This window comes from Panulirus ornatus, chromosome 12 (genome assembly GCF_036320965.1).
Source record: "Panulirus ornatus isolate Po-2019 chromosome 12, ASM3632096v1, whole genome shotgun sequence".
In the NCBI taxonomy this organism is placed as follows: Eukaryota; Metazoa; Arthropoda; class Malacostraca; order Decapoda; family Palinuridae; genus Panulirus; species Panulirus ornatus.
In genome coordinates, this window is record NC_092235.1 from 67,673,358 (window position 1) to 67,683,230 (window position 9,873).

General features: G+C 39.4%; 1 protein-coding gene across 2 annotated transcripts in view; it reads right to left on the bottom strand.

The window, feature by feature from the left end:
• Positions 1–5,587, bottom strand: part of Cad96Cb (protocadherin Fat 4-like Cad96Ca) — a 229,257-nt gene extending 223,670 nt beyond the window's left edge. For both annotated transcript variants that reach the window (XM_071668117.1, XM_071668114.1), the window contains exon 1: positions 5,283–5,587. The gene's annotated coding sequence lies outside the window, so the exon portion shown is untranslated. The remainder of the gene's footprint in view (positions 1–5,282) is intronic.
• Between the last annotated feature and the right edge of the window lie 4,286 nt (positions 5,588–9,873).

Here is a 9,873-nt window from a genome sequence, read left to right on the forward strand (position 1 = left end):
AGAAAAATACCAGAAATTGTGGGTAATAGGTTAAGGTATTTTTTGCCCGAAAATCTTTTTGTTTTGATATCAAAATGTAACATAATGAAAGTCTTCTATATTTGAAATAATAATGGAAAATATCTGATAATGCTTCCCCTGACAGATAGTCAAATAATGTCCCCAGCTTCGCGTTATCAGCAAACAGTAACTTACTAACCTCCCCACATTATATATATCTATATATATATATATATATATATATATATATATATATATATATATATATATATATATATATATATATATATATATATTAAGGTATTAAGAATATATGGTGTGGGAGGCAAGTTGTGAGAAGCAGTGAAAAGTTTTTATCGAGGATGTAAGGCATGTGTACGTGTAGGAAGAGAGGAAAGTGATTGGTTCTCAGTGAATGTAGGTTTGCGGCAGGGGTGTGTGATGTCTCCATGGTTGTTTAATTTGTTTATGGATGGGGTTGTTAGGGAGGTGAATGCAAGAGTTTTGGAAAGAGGGGCAAGTATGAAGTCTGTTGGGGATGAGAGAGCTTGGGAAGTGAGTCAGTTGTTGTTCGCTGATGATACAGCGCTGGTGGCTGATTCATGTGAGAAACTGCAGAAGCTGGTGACTGAGTTTGGTAAAGTGTGTGAAAGAAGAAAGTTAAGAGTAAATGTGAATAAGAGCAAGGTTATTAGGTACAGTAGGGTTGAGGGTCAATTCAATTGGGAGGTGAGTTTGAATGGAGAAAAACTGGAGGAAGTGAAGTGTTTTAGATATCTGGGAGTGGATCTGGCAGCGGATGGAACCATGGAAGCGGAAGCGGATCATAGGGTGGGGGAGGGGGCGAAAATTCTGGGAGCCTTGAAGAATGTGTGGAAGTCGAGAACATTATCTCGGAAAGCAAAAATGGGTATGTTTGAAGGAATAGTGGTTCCAACAATGTTGTATGGTTGCGAGGCGTGGGCTATGGATAGAGTTGTGCGCAGGAGGATGGATGTGCTGGAAATGAGATGTTTGAGGACAATGTGTGGTGTGAGGTGGTTTGATCGAGTAAGTAACGTAAGGGTAAGAGAGATGTGTGGAAATAAAAAGAGCGTGGTTGAGAGAGCAGAAGAGGGTGTTTTGAAATGGTTTGGGCACATGGAGAGAATGAGTGAGGAAAGATTGACCAAGAGGATATATGTGTCGGAGGTGGAGGGAACGAGGAGAAGAGGGAGACCAAATTGGAGGTGGAAAAATGGAGTGAAAAAGATTTTGTGTGATCGGGGCATGAACATGCAGGAGGGTGAAAGGGGGGCAAGGAATAGAGTGAATTGGAGCGATGTGGTATACAGGGGTTGACGTGCTGTCAGTGGATTGAATCAAGGCATGTGAAGCGTCCGAGGTAAACCATGGAAAGCTGTGTAGGTATGTATATTTGTGTGTGTGGACGTGTGTATGTACATGTGTATGGGGGGGGTTGGGCCATTTCTTTCGTCTGTTTCCTTGCGCTACCTCGCAAACGCGGGAGACAGCGACAAAGTATAAAAAAAAAAAAAAAAAAAAATATATATATATATATATATATATATATTTTTTTTTTTTTTTTTTTTTTTAATTTTCCAAAAGAAGGAACAGAGAAGGGGGCCAGGTGAGGATATTCCCTCAAAGGCCCAGTTCTCTGTTCTTAACGCTACCTCGCTAACGCGGGAAATGGCGAATAGTTTGAAAGAAAAAGAAATATATATATATATATATATATATATATATATATATATATATATATATATATATATATATATATATATTAAACGGGAATATATATGTGGCGTCGTTCCTTTCACAAAATAATATATAAAGGCGCTAACAACCTTTTGCACATCACAGCAAAAAATACCTAACCGAGCCTAGAACGCCGTGCAAGAAATAATGACAATTTGATAGTGGCGACAGCATCTACACTGGCAAATTAAATTATAAATAGGTGTCCCAAGGTATTGCTAATAAATGTTCCTTACCGACCGGTCACGTTCTGATAACATGAGACATCAAGACGGAATAAAAGTTCTATGAATTAAACTCAGGGGACCAAAAGATGAGACAGCCAAGGAAAAAGCATGAAGCAGTAACTCATGTCAAGGAAAATTCATTTTTCATTTAGGATGAACACGCCATTATTCGCCAAGACAGGAAACGAAAGGATGAGGTCGGACTGCACTTACCCAGACAACTGGACCCCACAAGCAGCACACCGTCCTCCTTAAACTCGCGACATCTGGCAATGATTCACTTCTTAAAGGATCAGGTTATACAGCAGTAGAAGATTACAAGATATGTGATGAAGAATAACACCATCGTCGGTTACAAAAGATAAGCCTGCAGTAAGGAAAATGATGCCCGAGATTTATATATATTCATGTATATACATGTGCATGTGGGTGGGCTGGGCCATTTCTCGTGTTTCCTTGCGCTACCTCGCTGACGCAGGAGACGGCAATTAAGTACAATATAAGTATTTTATTTTTTCATTTATTCATATCTATTTATATAAGGTTAAATATATGCTGATCGAAGATGCAATTTCTAAATGACGGCTGATAACAGGCAGTGTTGACTCTTGTTAGCTTCATTGGGTTCCTTGGTCATGACCAGGTTTCGAATTATATGCAAAATCTTCAAATACATTCTTTTAAAGTGTCACCGGCCCCGACTTACAAAACTCTGTATATAAATTTACAATATTCTCGCTCACTAAGATCACTGCAAAAAGTTTCCACACTGTTTACATGATCAGGTCTGTTCACAGGGAGAGAGTCCTTCTTACACTAAGTTTAGCGTCCGTAAACTAAAATGTAAACCTAAAATACTTACGTATCGCCTTACATCTCAGGAATTTTCCCTTGTATAAATGGTCAGGAATGTTGAGTCAACAGGGCAGGGACGCCGAAAACGTCAATATCCAGTTCGAGTTCCCAGGTGACGATTCCCCGCTGACTCACCTACATCTGACCGGGGCTGGGGAAGGAAACCAATGGAAAGGGAAGGGACGATCCTGAAGCGGTGGAGGAGGTGGGTGAGGACGCTCCAGGATGGGGGATGGGAGGGATATGCCCCAGGCTACAATCCAGCAGCTGTAGCGACTGAGACGTGGGAAGCCAAGATGCTCGCCGCAGGACAATACCAAGTAATGGCAAGATGGAAAGCTGGGAGTTGAAGAGGACTTCAAACAGAGGAACGGGACCGTAGTGAACGCGGTCAGTTAACAGTGAAAGCAATTGTTTAAAAATGATCTGTGCCAATCCTAACCCCGTGGTCAACATTGCCCTGCCTGATCACAATCAATGAGCGGGTGGATGGCAACACCAACTCTGCCCAATTCCATTCACATCATCCTTCTCCAGCGTGTAAATTTCAAATAGGAAAAAAAAATTAACCTTAATTCTGGACAAACATGAACCTTGAAAAAACGACCATAAATGATCAGCGTCAAAGAGAAAAATAAACATTCTTGCTTCTCTGGCATTTACAAGAAAAGTTACACATTTCTGAAAATGACAAACTGATTTCAAATTCTGCACATTTATATTACAGCTGACTACGTTGCTTGTTCTGGGAATCGACGCACCATCAAATCAATGAGACGTAAGTAATGGTTCCAACGAATAAAAATTACTACCTAGGTATGTCAAACTTTCACACTGACCTGTGTAAAAGAACTGATAATAGTAAAATTAACTTTACTCGGGAAAAATATGATAGCTTAGTTGTCCACCAAGGGAAATACCAAATACCGTGTGTACCTTATGCTAACAGTGTGACTGATCAGCATGACTTACTTGCATTTTAACAGCAAGCGTCGTCGCCCAAAAGAAGAATCTGTTCCAGATGTCTGTATAACATAGAAAAATACATTTTCCTGTTACTAGTTCCATCTAAAATGACATTTAGATATCAATACCACGATCGTGATCTTTCTTAACACAAATTCTTCCACTGGCCCGAACAGGGATCCTCAAAAGAAATGACAAGATTCACGTAAAGACTCGCAAAGCTACCTCATTGCTAGACACACACCTCCAGACTTTTCCAGTAATTACCAACTTAATGGAACTTACCTGAAAACTATAATCCGAAGATTACAGGAACACAATGAAGATTACAGGAACACAATGATATCATTGACATTCACGTCTCCGATTCACAATCACGATAATAGATAATAAAAAAATCTACCTACAATGACTTAATTATGCAAATGCACAAGCACAACACATAAATGAATGCATCCATACAACGCGTGCAGCATAATTGATGCCCACAGGATTCTCCCGTGGGTACAAAAAAAGGTGGTGAAAAGCAGATAATCCTCTTTCTCTGTAAGCGCCTGAGAAAGGCTTACAAATTGTCTAGTTGCTCAAAAAAAGTGTCAACAACCGGCCAATGTCTTAAGTGCAAAATGGAATGTACAAATAACACTCGACTGGTCTGATAATACGTTTACATGGTACCAGCTAAAACAAAAACTATCAAAACACTAAGTGACCTTTACACTCATTCAGAGGGTACTAACTGCCTAAGACTAATCCTCAAGGTAACAACTGCCTCGAAAAGTTGTTGAAATGGGCCTTAACTGACGTGAAACCTAGCCCCAGTGACATCAGCTGGTTCGAGTAATGGCCTCGGGGCTAAGAACCAGCAAACTGCCTTTTCTTTCACAATTACTTTGACCCCCGTTTGTCAAACCCCCTTCACAATAGTAGTCACCGAAGGACTGACACCTACCATCCATCCCATTATTCACATCGGCCACGGTCCTCATCTGGAAAGAATGCAAACCCGACCCTAACATTTGCATCGTAAATACCCCAGCCTCTGGGGACCTGTTGGCGGATCTCGGAGGAGGGATCCTGTAAGGAATCTTACCTAATCCATGAGTTCGTTAGAATTCATTCGGTAAGCTTCATTATCAGGCAACTCATTATTGTCTAGGCAATCACACAAGCGTAACCGATCTCAGCCTAGACTAACCAGGACATTTAAGTTCCCACTCAGTTAAAGTGACGTCTTTTGCTAACCAAACCTTTTATGAAGTTGAAACCAAATCTATCCCAACTAGAGTTAACCAGAATGATGATTTTCATACACTGCTCAAGCCTCTGATGAATCATGCTGGATATAATAACTACAGATATAAGACAGTACCAAGCTATGTTACTGGAGAAACAAAACTGGGTTTGCTGATCATACCTACTTCGTTTTTTTTTTTTCCTAATGATAATCACATGTAACACTACACTACTTACCTGTTTTTGTTGATCAATCGTGCCAGGTAATCCTCAAGAATTAGCTATTCCACAAGATCACCTCAACTTATATACCACCGTCGTGTCCAGGCATACACCTACAAGTTTTTCTTCGATAAATCTAATCGTAATGTACACAGTTTGTTTCACAATAACACATAACACAATCTGTGAATATTCGAGAAGAGCTATATTTTTCTGACTGAGTTCTGTAGAAGCGAGTCTACTGGCGAGTCAACATTACAGTATAGGGTCCGCCTGACACCCGCGCAGGAACGTAGCGCAGCGCAACCTCTCTCTCACGCCGCCAGCGAGCAACTGACGCGGAGCTGCCGTATAAACTTCTCTTGGCCTCCTGACTCACGTGAGACTAGTCAGAAAAAAAAAAAAAAAAAAAAATGCATTCAGTGTAAAGTTCTTATGTGTGTTGCTCGACAGGACGGGTAAGCGTTGGAGGCTTTACCATCGGTTACTTCAAGAGGGATGAGTTTGGGGATGCTATAGTGTGCACTACTGAAAGAGGAATGACTAAAGGTTACTGCTACCACATGGGTTTACGCATGCAACTTTAGCTAGTTGTGGTATTTGAGGGGCAGGTTCTAGCATAGGAGAAATGCGGGTATCGGGCATGTTGTGACATATAAGTCAGTTCAAAGGTTAAGGTATAAAAGGACAATGAAGCCTTGGTTTCCCTAGTGGATGCCAAACTAGTGATACAAACACCGTCCAGTATCACTCATATAATCTGTAGAGAAGAGGGCAGATGATATATATAATTAACTTTTACAATCAAGTTTGATAATCATGATGTGAAATCTGGAGCCACTGAGACGGCCTGAGGGCAGGGAGTGTTGGTGTTATGTAGGACCTAGGCTGAATGGCGGGCCGGTCTTCTGGCTCTGGTGGCCACGCCGAACTCTGTAGTCTCGGGACAAGTGACTTCAAACTGGCTTCTCAAAGCAAATAGTGAAAGTGGATGGCCGAAGATTAGTTCAGGGTGATCCTCGACGGAGAGAGAGAGAGAGAGAGAGAGAGAGAGAGAGAGAGAGAGAGAGAGAGAGAGAGAGAGAGAGAGAGAGAGAGAGACGTAAAACTTCTTCACCTTTAACACATCTAACTCTATAAACTGTTGTTAGGTAACTCATAAAACTAATTGATAAATATAAGACTATGGAACAGGTCCAAGATTTACAATATATATATATATATATATATATATATATATATATATATATATATATATATATATATATATATATATATATATATGGACTCATAGGAATATCTTGATCACGCGCAAAATTGTGATCCTTTCCAATATATATATATATATAAACTTTTAGACAATAGATCTTTGTTCAGTACATTCAGTAACTTTTAGAATTTGACTTAAAAAGAATAGAAAAATTGAAAGTAATGTTTAGGGGCTTTCTTGAAAAAAAAATCGATGCAAGGTAATGAAGACAATTATTACCGCTGATGCTAACTTAATAACCAATAAACTGGTGCTAAGGATCCCCGTGACCTGACTAATTAAGAAATTTACGAACAATTATTCCAAGGATTAATGGATGGGCGCGTGGCTTAGGCTGGAGTTATTACCTATCTTCCTGCCCCAAGAGCCTCTTCCCTCTTTGATGAAGGCACCAGCAGCGCTTAGGAAGCCAGTCAGTTCCATTGGGCGGGACGACAGGTTATAAAAGCGTTGTGCTGTGTATGTGTATGTCTGTTTGGGGTGATTCTGGGTTACTTTTTTTTTTTTTTTTTCAAAAGAAGGAACAGAGAATTGGGCCAGGTGAGGGTATTCCCTCAAAGGCCCAGTCCTCTGTTCTTAACGCTACCTCGCTAATGCGGGAAATGGCGAATGGTTTGAAAGATATATATATATATATATATATATATATATATATATATATATATATATATATATATATATATATATATATATATATATAAGAGTGAGTGCTCAAATTACAGAGGTATAAGTTTGTTGAGTATTCCTGGCAAATCATATGGGAGGGTATTGATTGAGAGGGTGAAGGCATGTACAGAGCATCAGATTGGGGAAGAGCAGTGTGGTTTCAGAAGTGGTAGAGGATGTGTGGATCAGGTGTTTGCTTTGAAGAATGTATGTGAGAAATACTTAGAAAAGCAAATGGATTTGTATGTAGCATTTATGGATCTGGAGAAGGCATATGATAGAGTTGATAGAGATGCTCTGTGGAAGGTATTAAGAATATATGGTGTGGGAGGCAAGTTGTTAGAAGCAGTGAAAAGTTTTTATCGAGGATGTAAGGCATGTGTACGTGTAGAAAGAGAGGAAAGTGATTGGTTCTCAGTGAATGTAGGTTTGCGGCAGGGGTGTGTGATGTCTCCATGGTTGTTTAATTTGTTTATGGATGGGGTTGTTAGGGAGGTGAATGCAAGAGTTTTGGAAAGAGGGGCAAGTATGAAGTCTGTTGGGGATGAGAGAGCTTGGGAAGTGAGTCAGTTGTTGTTCGCTGATGATACAGCGCTGGTGGCTGATTCATGTGAGAAACTGCACAAGCTGGTGACTGAGTTTGGTAAAGTGTGTGAAAGAAGAAAGTTAAGAGTAAATGTGAATAAGAGCAAGGTTATTAGGTACAGTAGGGTTGAGGGTCAATTCAATTGGGAGGTGAGTTTGAATGGAGATAAACTGGAGGAAGTGAAGTGTTTTAGATATCTGGGAGTGGATCTGGCAGCGGATGGAACCATGGAAGCGGAAGCGGATCATAGGGTGGGGGAGGGGGCGAAAATTCTGGGAGCCTTGAAAAATGTGTGGAAGTCGAGAACATTATCTCGGAAAGCAAAAATGGATATGTTTGAAGGAATAGTGGTTCCAACAATGCTGTATGGTTGCGAGGCGTGGACTATGGATAGAGTTGTGCGCAGGAGGATGGATGTGCTGGAAATGAGATGTTTGAGGACAATGTGTGGTGTGAGGTGGTTTGATCGAGTAAGTAACGTAAGGGTAAGAGAGATGTGTGGAAATAAAAAGAGCGTGGTTGAGAGAGCAGAAGAGGGTGTTTTGAAATGGTTTGGTCACATGGAGAGAATGAGTGAGGAAAGATTGACCAAGATTGACCGCTATGTGTCGGAGGTGGAGGGAACGAGGAGAAGAGGGAGACCAAATTGGAGGTGGAAAGATGGAGTGAAACAGATTTTGTGTGATCGGGGCCTGAACATGCAGGAGGGTGAAAGGAGGGCAAAGAATAGAGTGAATTGGAGCGATGTGGTATACCGGGGTTGACGTGCTGTCAGTGGATTGAATCAAGGCATGTGTATGGGGGTGGGTTGGGCCATTTCTTTCGTCTGTTTCCTTGCGCTACCTCGCAAACGCGGGAGACAGCGACAAAGCAAAAAAAAAAAAAAAAAAAAAAAAAAAAATATATATATATATATATATATATATATATATATATATATATATATATATATATATATATATATTGTAATCTCAATACAAATATGCCCTCTATATGTGTATGTATGCTTTTCAATTCATTGGCTATACTGACCGTTAATTGTTTAGGAAACCAGACATCCAACACCAGTGGTCATCAACCTAGGCATCCAACATCAAAGTTAAACATGTATAACTATTACAATATGAATGTATGGCCTCCCAAAGCAAGTAAGTTTCAACATTGCATGATTGGTTGGTTGGTTATTTGTGTTACAGGCCCAACTTTTACGGTAGTCATCATGGGTAAGAAGTTATAATCGCTGATAGAATAAATCAACACATTCACATTCGGATGTTAAAGATGATTCCAAGACCAGTCACTCACTTTCTGAATATATATATATATATATATATATATATATATATATATATATATATATATATATATATATATATATATATATATATATATTTTAATTTTCCAAAAGAAGGAACAGAGAAGGGGGCCAGGTGAGGATGTTCCCTCAGAGGCCCAGTCCTCTGTTCTTAACGCTACCTTGCTGATGCGGGAAATGGCGAATAGTTTGAAATATATATATATATATATATATATATATATATATATATATATATATATATATATATATATATATATAATGGAAAAGATCACAATTTTGCGCGTCAAGATATGCCTATGAGTCCACGAGGAAATGAAACACGATAAGTGCTCTTCGGAACTTATCGTGTTTCATTTCCCAGTGAACTCATAGGAATATATATATTGAACTTATAGGAATATATATATATATATATATATATATATATATATATATATATATATATATATTGATTCATTGATTGATTTCCCACGTTAGCAAGGTAGCGCCAGCAACAGACGAAGAAACGCCGCATTCACTCGCTGTCATTTGCGACGCAAAGAAACCACAATTCCTTATCTCCAACCAGGCCCCACAGATCTTTGCATAGTTTACCCCCTCCACTTCAGTTGTCCTAGTTCAGTAACAATACATTTGATCCTCACACAAGAAAAATTATCAAAATCTACTTTTGATACCCCTTAAAAAATTACATTTTCTTCAATACTTTGTACACGAAAGAAATAAAGGAGTGTAAGACGGGTAACTCTTATATCAAGTATAATGC